The sequence below is a fragment of the Cuculus canorus genome, chromosome 2, assembly GCF_017976375.1.
Source record: "Cuculus canorus isolate bCucCan1 chromosome 2, bCucCan1.pri, whole genome shotgun sequence".
Classification (NCBI taxonomy): domain Eukaryota; kingdom Metazoa; phylum Chordata; class Aves; order Cuculiformes; family Cuculidae; genus Cuculus; species Cuculus canorus.
Window position 1 is genome coordinate 117,298,352 of NC_071402.1, and position 22,091 is coordinate 117,320,442.

Sequence of the window (22,091 nt, forward strand, 5' to 3'; positions counted from 1 at the left end):
CACAATCAGTAGCAGAGGTAGGTGGTGGGGAGGAGTACAGTACATGTCAGAGATAAGAGCTGGTCCCTTAACACATATGGACTTCTTACCTGATTTGGCTGGCTGGGGAAATTGTTCTATTCCCAGAATGCTCCATAGATGTCAACTTTGGGTTTAGGGCTGATACTTTGCTTCTTTTCTTCTTGGTAGAAGTAGAAAAACACTATGTCAGTGGTTGAGAGTTACTTTTGCTGCGTACAGACGCTTCTCTGCTGTTTACCACTATATTTCTATAGGCTATATTACGTACCATATTTTTATTATTATTATTTTTAGTGAAAACATTTTCTTTTCCACTGCTCTTTTCTCTTTTACTACTGAGGGGGCTGGAACTGGCTTAAACTGTCCAGCCAAAATTGTTTGTAATATCCAGAAACCCTCAAATGGCATAAGACCAAGGTAGGTGGTTCTTACATCCACTCTTCTCAAGTCTTTGCTATGAAGATGTGAAGACCATTGTACATTTTTCCTGCAAATATTTCTCAGATGTAGGGTGAACATCAGACATCAGCCAATGGTGTACTTAGGTGCAACCACAAAAAGTTTTTGGTTTAGAAATAGAAAAGCCTGTGTGTCAGCAATTGTCACATTTCCTCAGGCTACATTCTGTATTCTTTCTTTCTTGCTGTGCTGAGCAAATTGTCATAGAGCCATCAGTTCTCACTAGACTGGCAACAACCCTGCTCTGACCCATTTACCCAAAAGGGCTCTACAGTCTCTTGCAGTGACAGTTGCCTAGCACAGACAGGTCTGACACTATTTTTTGGTGAAGTTCCAGCAACTCGCTCTGTAGTTCCTAGCTGAATCTGTTTTTTCCTATTATTAGTGGTTTTAAGTTGCCAAGCTCAGCCAGCACTTCAGACTTGGGGTTTACAGCTGAAGTCAAATACAGTCATTCTGAAAGGAGCACTGGGATCTAGTTGCTGCTTAAACAAAGTGGCTGGATCTTTATTAGCTTTGTATCAACTATTAAAAGTAGCGAGAGAAAGAAGAGGGAAGGAAAAGTATTTGTAGTGGACCAAAACTGTCACCCCACAAATGAAGTGGAGGAACCTTTCATAATTCTTAAACTGGTCTCACCAAACCTCTGGTAAGGTTTGAGAGGCTTTTAGGTTAGATGCCTTTAGTTCACAAACTCCCGTTTCTTCTACTCAGAAAATCCAGTGTGCTGTTAGGTGAAAGATCAAAGTTTTCCTGACTAAGTTATCAAGAAATATTACAACTGCCTTCAATAACTGCTTGCAAAATATTGTTCCTCTTGGAAACAAAAAGGGTCACATTTTTAAGCATAGGGCTTTGTATACGATTGCTACGTTGTAGCTTCAGACATAGATAAGAGAATTCTAAATGCAAAATTTAATGAGTAACATAATAGCTGTTTGAGTTCTTGATAGATGCAATATGAATGGTAAGTTTCTGATCTCCATCACAAACAGCACCGAATACAGCCTCCACCTCTCAGTCATATTTGCTGAAGAAATTCAGTATCTATTATACATTGCCTAAATGGTTTCATTATGCATAGAAGACAAATCTGAGCCAAATATTTCAAGCATTTTTCAGAGTTTGTAAGTACAGTATCTTATAACAGAAAGCATTTCAGTGTCAAAGGGCTGCAAAAATCTCATGGGTAAGAATGTTATGCATAGGGCAGTTCACCTCAGAAATTATGTTTAGCTTTTTAAAATAACAGTTTTTCCTATTTTAATCAGCTTAATTCTTCAATATCCTATACTTAAAAATACAGGAAACAAGAATTAGACAATGGATAAAAGAACCCATAATAACTAAAACAAAATTTCCTCCCATGAAGTCAGAGAGCTGAACCTTGCAGAAATATCAAAGTACTGCATATATTTTCTGTGCACTAAACTAAATATTTTAAAATACCATAGAGGCTTTTAAAAATAAATATATTACTTAGAGCACTATTCCTCCTAAGAATATTTTTAAGAAACACAATTGTGTTTTATGTTTCTATATTGTTCAAAAGAAGAAAATCTGATGAAGCAGAAGCCAGAAAGCAGAGCAATATTGTGGTGTTCCTGTAGAAAAATTAACAAACAACAACAAAAAAACACTATGGGGAAAGATGTACTGAGCTATCCAAGGCTGAGAGTATAAAGGCAGTGAGGGGAATCACATATGCCACATCAGGAAAAGGAAACCAGATTTAAGCTAAGTCAATCCCACTACACAGTATAAAAAGGATGACCTAAACATAGACAGGTATCCTGTTCACTTACTTGTCCCTGCCATGCATCTCTGAATTTCAATGGCTGATTAAGGATTTTGGAGCTTTTTACATTCTCATGAGGATATAAGCTCTCTCCTTGACAGTATACTGACATGAAAGATGGATGCTTGTGAAAAGAAATCCCAAACATCCTCAAGCCAAGCTTAGAGCTCTCCATCTCAGCGTTGTTCATGGAGTTGACTGCATACCATTCACTCTGCTCTGATCATTAGTGATATCTGTGCCTGTGCAACAAGGAAGAGGGAGTGAGAGGCCCATAGCACCTTCTGTGAAGAAAGGTTGTCTATTGTTTGTGAATGTTTTCTAAATTGTCCCAAGTCTCTATGTTCTGATGCCACAGCTGTCTTTGCAGTGGAAAGATCAGCAATAAATGTTACTCAAACCAGGATTTTATTAGCTTAGGAAGAGTTGCAGCTAATTCTTGTGAGTGTTTTGTCTCATGAATTATGACTTTGGGTTTGATCCAGCTTCTGCTGAAGTCAACAAGAGCCTTTCCATTGACAATCAAGAGAAGCTGAATATCATAGACCTACAAAGTCAGTAGTCCTTGGGCAAAACTCCTTTGGCTTCAGCTGGATAGAAAGCAGCCCCAGAAGACTGCAAATATTTCAGATGGAGTTATATACTTGTGCTGGCACAGCAGACAGTTTGGTTTTATCTGGATACAAAGAGCATTTCCACAAACTTCTGGATTTTTGCTGGTTAGAGCAGAGTTCTATAATTCACAAAATACTGCACTACAAGTAGCAGATATATTCCTTACTACCATGGGTCAATGTGAAAGACTTGGTGGGAAAAAAACCAGCTTGAGAGAACTTGCCAAGTGCCATATTGACACATACGCTAAATGGCTGAGTGCTCTTGGGAGTCGACTGCGTCTTTGGATTTGAGCATTTGGGCGCATCCGTGCATCATCAGAACACTAATGCAGCCGTTCTTGGGGTTATTAAATGACTGGGCTTGTACAGAGTGAATGATTGACTTGGAGGGGGATAAGCCTCCTCCCTGTGCCTGAGAGGGTCCTTTAGAGAGACATTTTCCGTGTTTGCTCAAGTTTCCTGCAGAGATTAAATATGGGGAGTGAGGCTCTGACCAGAACTAGTGTAACAGGGTGGGAGAACTTCACAGACAGAAAAATCACTATGGAATTCAAGTTCTTCAGCACAAGGACATGTTAGGAATGGACCAAGAACAAAGGCATGAACAGATCTCTAAAATCCTCAGTTGGACCAGACAGGTTTCAAGTCAATGGACACTGAGCTACCCATATCTGGAAGTAAACACACTATGAGGGGGAATAGAAGAGGTACATGTGTGGTGGGGATGCCAGTTTCCCTGTTAGAAGATCTGGCATGTGTCATGCACTGGCTGATGTTAATGAAGCAGACTGTGTTTTCCTTATTGCCTGGCTTTGCTAGTGTATTTGTTCATGCTAAGTCTGTGCATGTAAAAAGGACGTTATCTCTATCTTTCTTTACCTTATCATCCCTTCAATGGACAAATCTGACAGGTGGTTGCTGCCTTTACCTCCGTTTGTGCATGACCTCTCCTGAGAACAAACACTGTACATGGAAGTTTTTCACTGCAAAATTTACAGCTGTATTACAAATATTGTACACACACTTAAAAAGATGTCTAATCAGCATAAAATAATGTGGAAGCCCTTTTAGGGTAAATTAGTGAAGGAAAACCATATCCTTCCTCTCCTCACACAACATCAACAGATACCATTATTACGTATGTGTTCCTGTCTCAAGCCCAATCACATGTACTGCTACATATTGAAATGTCTGCACATTAGACAGTTACTTACTTTGAGCAGCTTCAAAAATTACAAGCAAATTTTTAAGCACATTCTGTGCTTCATCCTTATGGCACAGTTCCTGTTATCCATCAAGTCTGTTTTAAAATAGGACGTGTTTTTGGTACTGCAAAATCAACAGTGCTGGAAAGTTGGCAGGTATGCTTGTTTAAACAACATTCCCAAGTAGTCTCCTGGCAGGTGTTTCCAGAGTACTTTGAGCACAATTCTTTGGATGGGATATCTGCCAAAGTACATAGCAACAGGGGGAAAAAAGTGTTTTCCTTTCACTGCAGTTGGGACAGTGCAGTGTTTTAGATGCTGCACTTGCATCCATTTCAGGAGCTTATTTTGGCACAAGGTCAGAGCCTATACAATGGTAAAATACACAGCATCTTCCTGCCTGTTTAACTCAAGTGAGCTCCAGCATACCAACTGGTAGGTTATCTTCCTGGCAGTGGGCCTGCCTCTGACATGCCTCTTGAACCATTCTAGTCTTTCAGCTATATAAAAACCCTTTACTTTAGACCTCCTTACCATAGACTGTCATGCTGCAAGAGTTTCTGCAAGTTAAGAACAAATGTTCATTTCACAGCTGGCCAAAAGAGCAAAGTGAGGAGAGTGGGTGAGATGGGAGAGGAATCAGAGAAGCTTTGTCTACCTGGCACTGATTTCTGTTCCAGCTGAACCTGGCTTTGCTTAATTGAAACCTGTCCTTTAGATTTGGAAAACACATGACTGGTTTTATAATCCTTCTGGCAGCCTGTCCACTTCTCAGTATGTGTTCTAGACCTAAAATTACCCTCTGTATTATCCATGCACAAATAGCCTTGTAGATTTGTATACTCTTAGATACATACAGGCACTCTCTGACCTAAAATAGAAACAGGTATGTGGAACAGTAAACAGACATCAAAGACTAGAGGAAACATTAACTGAGGGATATGCTGTTTTGAGATTTAAACTTCAGTGCTGTGCTGAAATAAGCCCTGTTCAAAGACATGGTCACAGCATGTTTGGTTGTTCAACGAGTACTTAGTAGTCTAACACCAGAGCTGCAGCTGCAGCTGACTTGCACTCATGCAGCCTTTGCACAGGTAGTGGAGAGCTCTACACCACAAAACTGGTTTCCAAAATAAGGGCTTTCATCTCAAATCCAATTCTTGCTCCTGGTTGTAAAGAAAAAGACCTGTGTCAAACAAAGACCTTGCATTTTCCTGTGTGTGTAGGCAGACTAATAGAAGTTTCAGATGTGCCCTACTCAAATAACTTCAGAACCCTTGACCATCAAAGCATGCAATGTAAGCATCCATACTGCCAGTTATTTCACTTGAGCTGTTACTGTGCACCTGATGCAATTCAACAACTGCCTTCTTACTCACCCCTTTTCTCACCTGCTCCACTGTCTACATAGTGAGTTACCAACACCTCCACCTCTCATTTGTAACTTCTGCAAATTGCCATAGGTTCAGAAACCTGTAATGCTCTGTAAGCTGCAAATGACAATATCATGTGGTAAATACTGCAGGCAGGCAAACAGTGTGGGTCGTAACTTTGGCCTCTCTCATTTTGTAAAAATCTCCATTTCTCTATTGAAATTGTCTAGAAGAAAATGTTCAGGTTGCTGGAGCAGGTGGCCATCAAATTCAGCTGACCTGGCTACCAAGTATGTGGACTGGCCAGCACCTTCCCTTGTCCTTTGTAACTGCCAGCCTTCATGTTTCATTGAACCTGTCCTGTTTTCCACCCAAAATTCACCTTGTCGTGAGCTAGAAATAGGCCTTTCTGTAGAGGCTAGGCTTTTCTAAGGAGTTATGACTCCATCTGTCTTCAAAACTAATTTTAAAGCTCTCCTGTTGTGAGTATTCTATAGGTCACTGTTTCCATTACTTTTCTTTGTCTTTTATGTATAAGTAGAAGGCGAAGCTTGTGTTTGTTATTGTATATTAAATAAGTTAGAGAGCCTAGGTGTACCACATATGGACAGGGACACTGTGGGACTAGGCACAGTGAAAACATGACACAAACACAGGCAGCCCATCATCAGACATTTCCTTGTCCAAGTGTAAGGGGTGAATGAGCAGGAGAGCACAAGGACACAGCTAAACACTACAGGATAGCACGGTAGGTCTGAGCAGCCCTGCTCTTATTACACTGTGTCATTACGAGCATTGCAAAAAGAAACTTTCCAGCAGGCCTTGGAATTAAAAACTACTGTCCAAGAACAAGTCATCACTTCAGGGGAGCCCAGCACAGATAAGATACTTAAATACCATTATTGTGGGGGACAGTCTACAGTATATTTTTTATAATAAGTCCTTAGTAAATTGTTTTGTATTACTTTGCATAATAACTGTTTTAAAGAGTGAAAAAAAAAAGAATCATGAAACAAAGAAAATGTGCAAAGCATCCAACGGAATCAGATATTCAATTTCAAGTTTTGGTGTTTGACTTAAAAAACCACTTCTCAGTGGTACACACAGATACTATTGGGGCATTATAGCCACATTAGCTAAACATAATTTTTTCTTGCTCCGTAGACAGAGTCTAGTTGTCAATCATTTAATATTCTCAGAGGGTGGCATTCGTTTTGATGCTGGCTCTGTCCCCGTGGGAGAAAGTAATCCAAGAAAGTAAATACAAATGCTTTAATTGTGAGTAAAACAAAATTTGAGTGAATATGTCCAGAAATATTTATAGTATTTGGCAGTCTTTGTTGCTTAGATTAACAATAGAGTGAAGAATACTAGTATTAGTACTGCTTGTAAAAAAGGCTATATTCTGGTCGTTATTGGAATCCTAAGCATTTCCAGGTGTTGTGTGTGGTTTACAATGCTAAGGATGGAAATTTTCCCAGCCTCCTTTTCCTTTTCGTTTTGGCTTTTTCTACACTTGTGAAGGATGTTAGACTGATATGCCTAGAGAATACTCATTTGTCTTGCCACAGACCATATATGCTCCTGAAGTTTGGGCTTGTCTACTCTGACCTATGATTATATTTCTTGTTGGACTTAATTTCTTTGTTTGATCTATCTGCCTTCTGCAGATAGTGGGGTAAGGCTATCACCGTTTTCCATTCAAAAAACCTGATTCCACTCCAATTGCATAAACCCACCATGGGCATCAGTGTAAACACAATTGCCTTCAGTGATGATAATGTTTTCTAGTCATTAACATAGTAGGCCAGACAAAGATTAGTGACCTAAAAACCTCAGAATTACTTTATAATCCTGTAAATCTCTGGATTCCTCAACCAGAAGATAGACTGGCTGCATCTGACCAGTGGTCAGGATGATGGAGCTTCCTGTTCAAGGGAACAAGGAATGTATGTTCCCTTAATAGTGCGGATTACGCATGTATTCTCAAACAATTTGCCTTTCACTGCTGGGGTTTCATGAAAACTATTACTTCTGAAGAAGCTTCTTTAGGATAGTAAGTGCTACTGTTGGGAGGGTACATTATTGGTGTAGTTTTTCTTAAGAAAAAACTTTAAAGGTGTGTGATCCCACAAATCCGCATGAGTCAGACAGGTCCTTGGAGATAAAGCTATAGAAACAGCAACAAAAATTTTGGAATAAGGCATTTCAGCAGTTTTCCAAACCTTATGGGACACTGACTAACATTCTTACAGATATTTTTTGAAAGAGGAATGTTCCTAAGTATTTTACTTCCCTTACAGTTCTGGATGTAACTTTACTCCAATGCTGGCACATTTTTCTCTAGAGTGGGCAAAGGTCTTGCACACAAGGTGGAATTTCTGTGAGTGTGATTGCAACATGCTTCCTCCAGAGAACCTGACAAGGAGAACAGGGAGGAATGTGCTGAGCCATCAGTGTGGAGCTTTTTTGCCAAGCATGCTAATGCCTGTCATCCTCTTTGAACAATCACTTCTGAAATTTGTGTGCTTATCAGTACAACTGCCAAATTAGTAACAAGTATTCAGTATTAAATCGACTGCTTAAACTGCAAAGAAATCACCACTTCTTCTCTGTTGAGTGCAAGACGCATAATAATAATTCAGTGGATTCTTTTCTTGTAAAAAATAGAAATTACAACAAGTTTTAGAACAAAATGTTTTCTAAGCCTCGCTGAATGTTCACCAATTGCTGAGCTGGAGCCAGCTTTCAAATTTCTGTTTGTTTGGTGCTGTATCTAGGCACAGCTTCTAAATCAGCTTACAAGCACACCTCTGTGGAATAGATCCTGTCTAGTGTCTCTCATCAGCGTGTGCTGTCGTAACATTCATCTGCCAAAGACCAAGTACCAGTTCTGACACATCCCATTGCCTTCACTCATCTCACTGAGTGAAATATATCCAGATCTCTACTGTTTGGATTTTGTGACCAATTAATATAAGGGATAGAGTCTATCAGCTGGCTGAGTATTTTGTTCCATTACAAGGAACATAGACTTGGAAATTCCAGCCCACACAGCACAGAAGTGTGGAATAAAAAAAATTAAATATAGGAAAAATGAGAAAAAAGTAATGCGTTAGAACTGCCTGTTGGAAGCTAACTCACTTGCTAAGAAGACACAAGGACAAGGCTAGGAAGGCAAAAGAGATTCTAGGTTCTTTGGAAGGGTGCTATGGTTAGGACTCTCAGGAGAAGATTCTCAGTGAATACACTAAGACAAGATCATGTATTTAATGTAGACTGTTTTCATACAGGCTCTTGTCTCCTGAGCTTTGTCAACAAGACATAGAAACACAGAATCCTCGTATTGGAGATCCTCTAGGTCTGATCATCCTTGTAGCCCTCCTCTGGACCCATTCCAACAGTTCCATACTCTTCTTATGTTGAGGATTCTGGAACTGAACATAATACTCCAGATGAGGTCTCACAAGAGAGGAATAGAGGGGCAGAATCACCTCCCTCGACCTGCTGGCTACACTTCTTTTGATGCAGCCCAGGGTATGGTTGGCCTTCTGGGCTGTGAGCGCACATTGCCAGCTCATATCTTGCTTTTCATCAACCAGCACCCCCAAGCCCCTCTCTGCAGGGCTTCTCTCAATCACATCATCCCCCATTGTGTATTGAAAATGCAGATTGCTCTGACCCAGGTGTAAGACCTTGCACATGGCCTTCTTGAACCTCATGAGGTTCACACAGGCCCACTTCTCCAGCCTGTCCAGGTCCCTCTGGATGACATCCCATCCTTCCGGTGTGCCAACTGCACCACTCCCGGTGTGCCAACTGCACCACTCAGCTGGGTTTTATCTGCAAACTTGTTGAGGGTGCACTCGATCTAGCTACCTATATCATTGATGAAGATATTAAACAGCACTTGTCATGGATCTCCATCTGGACGTCCAGCTGTTGACCATAAACTCTTTGAATATGACCATCCAACCAATTTCCCCATCCACCAGACAGTCCACCCACCAAATCCATATCTCTGATTTAGAGAGAAGGATGTTGTGGGAGATCATGTCAAAGGCTTTACAGAAGTCCAGATAGATCACATCCATTGTTTTCCTGTGTCCACTGCCATGGTTACCCCATCATAGAAAGCCATTAGGTTGGTCTTACAGGAATTGCCCCTGGTGAAGCCATGCTGGCTGCTGCTAATCACCTTCCTGTCCTCCATGTACTTTAGTATAGCTTCTAGGAGGATCTGTTCCGTGGTCTTTCCAGGCACAGAGGTGAGGCTGACAGGCTGGTAGTTCCCAGGTTTATCTTTTCTAGCCTTTTTAAAAATGGGGACAATGTTACCCTTCTTCCAGTCACAAGGGACTTTCTCCTGACTGCCATGACTTTTCAGATATTATGGAGAGTGTCTTGGCAACCACATCTGCCAATTCCCTCAGGGCTCTGGGATGTGTCTCATTGGGTCCCGTAGACTTATATATGTTTGCTTCCTCACTTTAATAGTTGTTACAATTGCATTCCAATCTGTAACACCATCCAGTTTTAACTATTTCAGCTTTGCTTTAAAAAAAAACCTGCAGGACCCAAAAATTTGTTTACCCAATACAAAAATCTGTAATTATCTTCAGACTTCTTCAGCCAGTGGCAAATAGGCACCTCCTGAGAAACTACATCCTCTTTGGATGGGTTGAATACTCCTCCATACTGATTACAGAGGAAGCTTCAATAACCATTTCCGTAGCTGAGAAAACTATATTCTGGTAGGCTAATGTTAGGTGGGAAAAATCCTACTTACGGGGGGCCTAGCTTCCAGTCAGAAAGAAAGTTACGGGCCAAAGTTTATCGTGTGGAGTGAACATGTTTGCATTAGGCAAACATTTCTTTGTCACAAAGGCCTTCGGTTGCTGAGGACCAAACACATTCATGACATCGTTGTCCTCTCCCTGGAGTGGTTCTTGCTCTCTAAAGTACGACAGCCCTGGGACTGGCAGCAATGGAAAAGAGTGGCACAAGGAACAATGGGCTCGTAGCTGAGTTGTGCACAAATGAGGAAAGGAAGCCGTTTATCATCTCTAGGCCATAATGGAGAGCCACTTCCTATTAAGTAGAGAAACACAGAAACTGAAAAAAGAAAACAAGTAACTTACGTAATATGATCTCAGAGCTGGCTGATTTGCTAATGTAAAACACAGGATGGAAAAAAAAGGATGATAATACGGAACAGTAGGGCATGACTGCTGATCTCATAGAAAAAACATGCGGAAAATACTATACAAAACACTGGCAAAATGACTTCATGTGAAAGGCAGATTTCTTCTCTTCCAGTGGGCAGAATGTTCCAAAGGAACCCGCACGTGTCTGCCTATGTGCTCTTCCCCTTAGTAGGCATGCAAGTTCCTTGGGAATCACAGGGTCAAAAGGACAGTGTTTGGGTAACATACTGTCATTTTTTTGTTGTAGATTATAAACCTGTTAGATTGCAACTGAAATATTTTTTCCTTCTTGAAACCTTGCTGTAAGGCTAGGAGCATTTTCTGGGCTTTTGAGGGCTTGGGGGCAAAAGATAGTTTCTTATCAGGTGCAGTCACTCACCTATAGCTCTCTAGACCCAAATGGTAACAGAAGCAGAATTAGTATCAGGGTATGGCCTGTTTTTTACAACTGGAATCTGGACCATGGGCAAATGATCTCCCTACTAATTCCATGTAGTAACCATGTACAATTTTTATTATTTTCATAGTAGTTACGAGCAACTGAAGAAATAGGGGTTAGGGTTAAAAAAAACCACTGATGATACTGTAAGAAAATACAGATTTGCAACACAAAATTCCCCTTCTCTTTCTTGTACAGCAAAGAAGGTTTAACAGTGATTGCTTTAGGAAGAGATAATATGTTGTACTAAAACAAGTGATGTCCACTGGTGGTGCTTGAAATCTTTAGTATCTCCTAAAACTTTAGAAGGAATTTCTCCACGGGCCTATGAATTCTGACTCCCACTACCACATGCTCAAGTACTACACCCTTTTGCAATTATTGGCAGGATGAGTTTGACAGGGCTGATCAGGGGCTTGAGAAACAAAACTTTTGGCCTCTATTTCTCATGCAGATTTTCCTGCTCCTTGACAATTTATAATAAGCCTGGTCATTGAATGAGATCCCACTTGATCACTATGCTGAGAAGTGAACAGCTAACAAAAAGAGATTCCAGATGTCCCTTTGGAGATGAACATGGTTCTTTCCTGAACAGGCATCTCTCTATCACTTGACTGTAGATAAACGTGTCACATCAGCACTAATTGTGTGACCGCAGTCTCCATCACCTCCTTCCTCCCTAGCAAACCTGTTTTCTACATGTGTATTTTTGGAAACATCAGAGCAAAGACAAACCTGAAGTTTTAACCCTGGCTCAATAAAAAAAAAAAAAAGGTGTGGATTCTTTTTACTCTGAGTAATATGTGCTTGTTTCAGTGTTGATGTAGTATTTTGTCTTTAGTTTCCAGCTTCTCTGACACCTGGTGTTATGACACAGAGACACCTTCTAGTTTTGTGACCAGCCCAGTAGCTAAGCAAATTGTTATATTGCTCATAACTGTTGCATGCACTGTCTTGCAGTGCTAGTTTTATCATTAGGCTTAAACTAATACGCTTTTTTGTAAAGCAACCAGAAGTGCACAGATTTAGGCAACAGTACTTTTGTTAGGTCGGTTACTGAGCTGACTCAGATATAGCTTACACTGGCTTTTAGTTCTTTTTAAAGAGCTGTGCAGATGCCATGGCAACTGACCCAGGATAAGAGAGGCAGGCTGGGCATTACTAAATAAGGCTTTGAGCTTTTTAGTGCAGTTCACTGGAAAATAACCTGACCTCCATATATGTGGCACTCAATTGGGCTTTTAAAGTATTTTGTATTATTAAGAAAATGTTTTCATAATTTTTGGCCTGAGGCAAAACAGCCTTGGCATTTGCAAAGGCTCTGAAGATCGTTAATATTTGACTAGTCCCTATTGCTTCAGCAAACAGATCATAGGAATTGGCATAGGGTTTACAGAGTGTATCAGGAAGTTTATCTTTTTCTGCTCTTCATATAAGAAACATACATTACATAAAAAAAAATATTCTGAGCCATTGAGTTTACCAAGAATCGATCTAAGAGCTGCAACAATCCACAACAGAGATTAACAAGAAAGGGAGGAAAGCCAAAGACGGCACACAGGAGTTTTTTCATTCTATGGGGTCTAGAGCTAGGAGCAACATCGTAAAATAGAGATCTGTAAAAGGTAACGCCTCCCTGTTTCTGTTTAAATCTGAACAGAGCTGGAAACAACTGTCTCAGAAAGAATTGAAACACCATCACTAAAACTTTCTCCTGTGGAGTGCAACGTCATGGATTCTGGTGTACTTTTATTAGGCAGGTTTTAATCTGTTTTGGGGAAAGAAGATGACCTCTTGATGCAAGCCTTTCATGTATGTTACTGCCTCCTGACACAGAGCACAGGGCAAAGTACCATATAGTCTAGATAAGCAGATTTTTGTAATGTAAATTGTGCGCCACGTCTTCCTCTAAGAAAATTTTCTTTGTTATAACTTTCATTCTCAAAACAGATGAAAATATGTCATCTACCTCAATGAAGGGTTGAAATCTTAATCCCAGTTTTATGAGGTTTATGAAACTGATACATATTGTGCTATATGGGAATTAATCCCAGGTGACCGCTAGGCAAGGCTGGTGTCTCCAGTTACCAAGTGCTAGTCTCCTACAAGTACGTGTGTGATCTGTGTGTTTTCCAGTGTGTACAGGGTATTCTCTATTACAATTTAATGAGATAAAGACAAGTAGAATGTGCACACTTAATCAGTTCAAATGATAATATTTCCTAACACTGATCACCAACAAAGGCTTACAGCTGTTCAGGCTCATTCCAGTGAATAATAGCTTTCAAAGGAAAATGGACCGTAAAAAATAGTAGAAATCAGAATTTAAATAGAAGCAACTGGTATTCTTTCTGTCCCAATTACAGCACTGCAATTTTCCTTACTTCTGAAAGAGAACTCCTGGGACAATTTTCCCACTGGATTGTTCCGGGAAAAAAATGATAAATCTGTAAATTTTTGTCCATTTCCCTCTTGTGTGGTTTCTTCCTTTATCCTAAAGACTGTCTGATTCACATCCTTTTAATTTTATTGCCTGGGAACATGTTAGCTGTGGTATGGAAGTGACAAAGAGAAAGTGAGGGTTTGTGAAATCTTATGGAAGAATTAGGAAAAGTTTAAAGAAAGCATACTCTGCACACTGTAGAAACTAGTGATTTATCGATTGAGAAATTGTTTATAAAGTACTTGAAACTAGTTCAATGGAGCAAGGTCTATTACTTCACCTATTTTGAACTTGGTGGATTGTATGCGTTTCTCGAATTAGATCTACACCTTCTCTGCTCTTCGCCCTTAGTTTCCCCTTTCCAGGACATTTTTCTTTAGTGTTCGTTTTTTGTCCTTTGCTAGACTGTGCATATTCTCAACAAAGTTCTCCTTCTCTTTTCTCCTCTCTTCATCTTTTCCACTGTTATCTTGTCTTTCCTTTTCCTATAATAAACTGTTTAATCCTGTCTGTTTTCTAGCAGAGGCTGTAGTGGGTATATTCTGGCTTTCTTCTGTAGGGCTTGTCCTTCCATCTCAGATGTCTCTCTGACCACCACATCCTTTCCACTGCTTCATTTGACTGTGAGGGTGGTATTCCATCATCTAAACATAGGTGTCCAGAGACATTTTAGTGCTTTAGGGTATTCCCTAAAGCCTACATTTTTCTGTTTTGAATCCTCTCATAGGACCTGTGTCATTTGAGGATGTCTGAGATACTCTAGGATATCTAAACTGAACTTGGTGGTGATGTTTATGTATCTGAATTGTTCCCTTTTGACTCCTCTTCCTCTTTTCTGGCAAAAAACTTGTTCTTTCAGTGACAAATAGACAGTCTGCAGGCACAAGCCAGGCTGTCAAACGGCTCCTCTGTGGTATATGGACTTCTTGGGAAGGTCTAGTTGTTCCACTCATGAATTTTTCACAGTATCAACTTCCAATACTTCAGAGTTGTAGAAATATGAGTATGTCTTTGTGTTGCATCAAGGTTTGTCCCTTGATAAAACACATTTGCCACTGGGATATTGAAAAAAAAGAGAGATAAATTAATATCCATACTTGAATCCACATCCTGGCTTACCTCACCACATGTTTTCATAGGAGGCTTGACAGGAAGAAATGCATTCAGAATACCATCCCACTTCCAGCATTAAATCCTCATTTCCCAGTTTGTGATTTTCACTTCTCTGAATACCTTGTTTCACTTTACTTTTCCCGTGTAAGTTCCAGTGGAAATGCAGCCCAGACAGAAGTTTTGGATGTAAGTCTGCAAGACTGAACAAGAGCACCACTGGATCAGATTCTGATACCTTTTTAGTATCCTAGACCCTAACTCCATACAGAGCCTCTAGAGCAACTGTGAAGCACAACACTACTTCAGGTCTTTGAAAACAGTGGCAACAGCCTAATGCTGCACCCACTAGTATCTTGAGAAACTCCAAGGAATTCAGTATAATTCAACCAGGAATTTGGCTGCCCTTTCTTTTTTCTTTTCAGGGTAAATAGTTGATCTTAAATGCCAGATTATGAAACAAATTACAGAAAATGTGATGTTTTTCTAAGAAATCAATCCAATGTAACCATAGAATGTACCTTGTCAGCCTGGACTCTGTCGCCCTGGGATTTTCTTATATGTGCAAGTATTACTGGAAGGAATCAAAAGAAGTGACCTTTCAGAGCACTTTCTTATGGGAAGCAAAAGCCAGGCAACTCCTTTTTTGTGACATGGTTGTATAGTGCTTCTTAAAGACAGTCTTGAGCAAGGTGGGAACCCATCTGTCTGAAAATCACTTCCTTTGCCAGAGTTTGTATCTCCTCCTCAATACCTTTGCAAAGACAGAGTGGGAAATCCGTAGGCAGTCATTACCAGTTGTAGGTTTTGCCTAATTTCTTGTCCAAAAATCACATCAATTTTAGCCTAGTTTCCTGCCTTCAGACACAACCAACACTTTGAGATATAACTTAAGATAATGAACATTATCTTATGCCCTGAAGACTTCGAAGAGAAGAAACATTTTTAGGTCATAGCCTGATCTTTTGGGGCAGTATCGTAAAACAGTAGAAAACAAACACTTGACTGTGGAGACAAATAGTCAGGCTTCCTTCTATGTTTCTATTTTTTTCCCCTTTTTTTTGTAATTGTGAAGGATTATGTTTTTTCAAGAAATGTCAAGGTCTATAGTATAAATTTGTGCTATAGAGTCTGGGAGCTTGGCTCTTTTAACTTGTCCTAATACAGGGCAAACATGAGAAAGCAAGAGCCTAATGGTTATAATGCAAGAAGAGTTTAAGGAAAAGAGAAAAAAAAAAAAAAAAAAAAAAAAAGGAAAGATTTGAACAAAAAAAGAATTAGCAAGATTTCTGTTGCCTGTCATGGCAACACGGGGAGCTGAAGTGAGCCTGCCTCTGTTCCTCACCACGCTGCAGACCACTAGCTTTCCTTGCCATCACTGAGCATCTCCCCACTTTACCAGGTGGCCAGCAGTCAGTCGTCCCAGTCTGAGAAATGGCTAAACTGCATATATTTGTGGGGTTTGATAACTGAGACATTTTGCAAAAGAAGCCAGAGCCATCAGGGGAAGCATTTATAAAGCAACTGGAACCACTTCTTTCTAGTACTTTCCCAGATTTTTCCTGCCTCACCGCTCTTGTAGATCACTTTTCCTTCTCCTCTACCTTCATTTTCTCAGATACTTGGGTAGACACTCTAAAGTCTGTTGTTCAACAAAACAGTTGAACAACAAAAAAAATCCAAAAGAACAAAAAAGGTCTTTTGGATTTGCAGGGGGTTTATGCCCACACATAGTACAGGGCCAAAAATCAGTCTCCGCTGAAGGGGAGGAACTCCCCCTTAACTGCCTTTTAGCCCTTTCCTTAACTAGGGCTTTAAAGCAAAGAGAAGATATGAGGAACCAGGTTCAAAACTCTTAAAAGGATAAAGAATGCAACTTTGCTGGGAAATACTGTCCTAAATATTTCAGTTACAAATACAATGATTAAGAATCAAAAATATTTTTTTATCCATGCTAACACCAGTGTTAGGCAATAGCATTCAGTAGGAATTTCTATGTCATTGATTGTTGAGTCAAAATATTTTCGATGACAGGTCACAAAATCATTTTGCAGCATTTCCACACAGCTGGAGAAATAATCATACAAGCAAAAGGGCAGCAGCTGTTAGATTTCAAAGTCTTACCAGGAAAGGAATTCTGGAAATGTAACAGGAATTTTAAAGTCCTCATCATCTGTCCAGTCTCCCTATCTCTCTCACTTTCTTGCCTACATATGTCTTAAATACCAAGTAAGATATTACTGATATGGTTTCCAACTTATATTATCTGATATTCAAGAAAAAAAACAACCTGTCCATAAATAAAAGTAGAGCTCTCTGTCTTAGAGATTGCATGTTTCAGCTTCAAGTATTAAATTGTTCTTTAAGAACCCATAAAGTACAGATACCCATCTGAATCCAGTAATTCCAGGCTTTGTTGTGAAACAAAGACAGAAAAGAAACCTCCAAAACTGGAAGCACGCGGCAGCCATAGACTTTCATCCCAGCAAACCACTGAACATACAGCTTGCCTTTTTCAGTGTACTCCTAAGTCTCACAGAGAATACTGCTTACACACACTGTGTAATGAGCAGCTCCTTGAGCAGTGAACACTGATTATCCTGGGACTGCAACTTTGAAGGATGTGGATGAACTGCAGGAAGAGGAAATGAAGTAGTAGGCATAGCAATTTTAGAGGCAAATTTTTCAGGGACTTGCTCTCTGTCTTCAGGAATAGTTTGAGTTTGCACAGATTTTCTTGAACCTTTCCAACCTATAGCATTTTTCCTCACACAAAAAGGACTCTGTTTTCAGTTTCCAAATCTTCAGCTAAGGCAAAAGAAGAGTTTATTCAGTACTCTTGAATGTTGCTATATGTATTTCATATACATCCTCTCAGCAGTAGTATAATACAGAGAAATACTGAGGAATATAAATTTTGTTGTTCTTAAATCCTGTGTTTGCTCCTTTGATTCATTATGAAGCAGCTTTGCACTGCGTGTGCTCAACTTACCATCTTCTGTAGGTACAATCGCTGTGGCTACCTGTAACAATAAACTCCTCTTGACCTCAATAGCAACAAGATGGTGTGTTAGAATCAAAGAACATTATGCAAACATACAGAAAGCAGGAGCACTGAGCAGATGGCAGACACAGATTTGCAATGGGAGAATCCACTGGTCTCATCAATATCATATAAGTGTATGTAGCGGTGATTTTGTCATACATAAATATGAGACTGCAACAATGAAGGATATATTCTAGAAAGACTTAGCCTGTTGGAGGGACAGGTTCTTGGATCTCAGTTTCTTTGGGCCGTTTCAGTCACAGAGGGTCCAACATTCCTATTTCTCTCATGGGAGCCAAAGTGGGGTTTGTTTTATTCAGTTTGTAAAGTTTCTTTCTGGCTCCTGTGGGAGTGCTAGGGCTTTTGAAAATCTGAATATTTATTTGAGGTAGTCAGCCTGAGGTAGCCAGTCCTTTCGAAATATAGGCTTGTACAGCAGTGCTTTGTATGCAAATTCTTACAGGACAGAAGTGTAGGAGAAAAATCTCTCAGCCAGCACAGCTTGTTAAAAATATACCAATGTCACAGGGCAGGCATAGCTATGCCAAAGAAAATGGTGTCTTCTGATTTATTTTGTGTCTTGAGGAGTTATACAGAAGGTCTCCACTAGGAGGCTCTGCCAATTAATCCCTTTTTGCTCAAATTCCCTGGCTCAGTTCTCTCTTGCAGGCCAGCTCCTGTCAGGAGCGGAGGATTGGCGCCTTTTGCTAACTGTTCAGAGTACATGGCATGGCTATAGATTTTGCTAGGGTGTTACTGAAATACCTAGAAAGGAATCCTGCCTTAATCTAAGTTACCGTGAAGTTTGTCCACCCAAGCCAACCTCGTCTGTCTACATGTACACCCACCGTCAAGCAATGCAACCACCATCACTTCTACTGTGTTAAAATGCCTGCTAGTAACTGTCTAGATGAATAATAGTCAGCTTAGGCTGAATTCAGGCAAGACCAAAGTGTGTCTGGCTAAAAGGGGAAACACCTGGAAGAGCTGGTCTAAACATAGCGACCACTCTTTCCCAAAGATATCCAGCCCTTACTTATCAAAGTTATGGCTGCCTCTTCACTAGGCTTGGATGATCAAATTTTCAGCAATTTCTGTCACCTTCAGCTCCCTAGGAAACTCTATCATTTCCTTGTAGATGGGCATATTGTCCTGATGATTCATGCAATTATCACCTCCAGTCCGAATCCTGTAACAGGAGTGGAATCCAAAACTTGTGAATGGATCTAGAAGGCGATTGCTGAATTCTTCCATGGTGTAAGGATCTTTTAGCACAGTGTGTCTGAAATCAAGTCCCTTAGCAGGCTTCCACTTTCTCTCAGTACCTGTTTAAAGACTTAGCCATCATTTTCAAAGCAACTGAAGAAATGTCAGTCACAGCTGCATGCCTCTGATGTGCTTTAGATAAGGAGGATCAGGAGAAAATGTATGAGAATTACTCACAATATGAATCTGGTTTTGCTTTGCTGTGTCTGCACTTCTTGCCAAGGTAATCCTGCTATGGAATGCTCTGCTGGATTCTGGTCATCTTCATGAAATATTGCAGTTTTCCCTATGTATTTGGGTGGGGGAGGCTTATTACCATAGATGACACAATCCAACAGCTGTTTTTATTCCATAATCCTTCCTCCTTTCTCCCAGTTTTTTCCCACCAAAAACCACTTAATGAATGTTGTTCCCATGGAGCGTATGCGAAGAATCCCATCCAAGGACTTCACTGTTGCTTTTGATGTCCTGTAGAAGGTATTTAGACAGTACCTTGTTCTGGTTTGGATTTCAGTCTTAGTAGCTCATTTTTTCACCTTCAAGTTCTTTCCAGCTTCTGTTACTTTTATTCCAAGGGAGACCATAAAGGTTTTCAAGTACTCTGAGTTTTAAAACAATAATTCTGCAGTTCCATGAGTGAGATGTCCTGAGGGCAAAGGTCAATTCACGGGGCTTATTCAGCTGGCTATCTGAGGAATATAATTTGTTTCAAAATGCTTAAATTCTGAAATGTTTTCTTCTGGTTCAAACTTGATTTGAGGTCCTTAAGATATTGTGTTTCTGATGTAATAACAAAAATGCTGGAATTAGTCAAGTAAAGGCAACTGTTTCATTTAGAATGAAAAGACAGGAAGATGGAAGGAGGCAGTATTTAGAGCTTGCTTCTAAAACTGTGAAATAGTTTAATATTTAGGGTTATTTTGACAAGTGACTAAATCCAAGGGAGTAGAGGTCAAGCCACTGTAGAGAGGATGGTTTTCATACGATAGTAAAGAATGTGAATAAAAGTAAACTAAACTGAAAGGCATACTCCATCAAAATGTGCATATTTTTTTGGAAGAGCAGGACAGTAAGGGTTTGACCCAGAAGGCTTAGATGAAAGTGAACATACACAGACTGTTACTGTGCTGAGCCCAGGACTTCAAAATGTAAAAGTTTGTAAATTGCATAGCAAAAATGCTTTCAGTCTACAAAGTATAAATGACTCCTCGATCACTATTCCTGTCACAAGGAAAATTTCTGGGCAAACTGGATTGCTTCCATGCTTTTCCATTGTGGAATACCTTGTAGACCTATAAGGTCCATGGCCAAAATTTTTGCATGTCCATATAGAACCAGACTCCTATTTTGGGGATATGCTTGAACCTAAGTTGTGAAGCACCAGTTGATGAACAGATAAACAGAGTTTGAATTAAACTGAGCAATAGATGTGACTGAATTCATATGACAGAAAGCTAGCTGTGAATTTGTGGCTAACACAGATTTCTATGGGGAGGAGGTTTAAAAGATTCTTCATACCAGTCAGGGATTGTTCCCATGGTTGTTGATATATCAAGAGAGCAGTTGAGTGTCTGTAAAGCTCTCCCCTATTTTTCATCACCATTCTACCTGCGCTCACTTCTGGCTAAGGGACAAACATTAGCAGAACAAAGCCTTGTGTGCTTTGGGAAAACATCACAGCCTAAACTCAACATCTGATGCATGTAATTAGTTCACAAAGTAGACCAAGTAAAGTCTTGTAGAAAGTACGTATTTATGTAGCACTGTCAATGCTTTAGAAGTAGGGCCAGTCTTTGGGTGCTGTGCATTTGATGATCTATATAATCAGATGACAATTGCCAAATACATTTCCACAGTGGACGATCACCATGACAATTTTAATTTAAATTTAAAGATTAGGCCACATGATCTTTCTAGTTCCCTACCAACCTGGGCTATTCTACAACGCTATGATTAAATGAATTGTTTGTTCTATTTCATGTATGTCACAGATGTGAGAAAAGAAAATAAATAATAATTCCAAACTGCCATTGCTGTAGAAGAAAATGGGTAGGCAGGCAGGTACACCCAGTACAGACATTACTTGTGGGAGCTGTTCACAGGAACAGCCATTTTGCCTTTCATAAGGATTATTGCTGCAGAGAATCGGCAGACCAGAGTTTAGACAAGCCATTTGGTATGAGGTAAATTAATAAAATTTACAGAAATACCTCAGCATAAATTTCTATGTCCCTGCTACATCCCTGGTTTTTTGTCCCAAGACAGACCACATGAGGCTGAAGATATGGCACTTCCTTTCTGCCAAATATTGAGGAATTTCTACAAAAATCCAAATCTATACAAGTAAACACAGCCAAATCTATACAGTACAAATGGCAGAGAAGCTCATAGAAGAGGAGGGATTAGTCCAAAACAAGAAGGCTAAAGAACCCCTCTTTCCTAGTAGCCATGAATTAGAGAAACGCTCTGCCCTGAGCCCACAGCTAGTGAGAAGAAGTAGCTGGAGCTAGACAGACAGAGCTGCTGCCCACATTTTTCTTATTATTCTCACACTCTTCAGAGATTCTTGGAATTTATGGCCAGAAAGGACTATTAGTTTGTTTAGTCTGACTCACATTTTTTTTAATTCTAACTTACGCCAGTAATTTTTGTTTAGTTGCAACTTCTATCTTCTCAAGTTAAAGACATCAAGAAATACAGAATACAACATTGCCTGCAGCAGTTTGTTCAATGATCAGTCATTCTCACATTTTCTTTAAAGATTGTATCTAATTTCAAAGGCATCTCTTTTAAGATTCCTGTCATTGGTTATGCATTTTTTTTCCTTGTTTTTTGTCCAGAAGAGGACAATTGATGGAAACTTCTCAGTCTTATTCTAGGTGGCACTCTCCCACTTGTGCAAGTGACTTCCCATTCTGAATTAAACTATAACATAAGCTAGGAATAAAGCTATCTAGCCGTGTCCATAGAGACACGGCCTTGGTTTAACTCAGATAGTTCAGTTTAGTTTCGTATTTTGCTTAGCACAGAAGACTCTCTGCCACCATTATCCTTCTGTAGAAAACTTGGACATTGTTATAATGCAGGTAATGAATGACCATGGACCT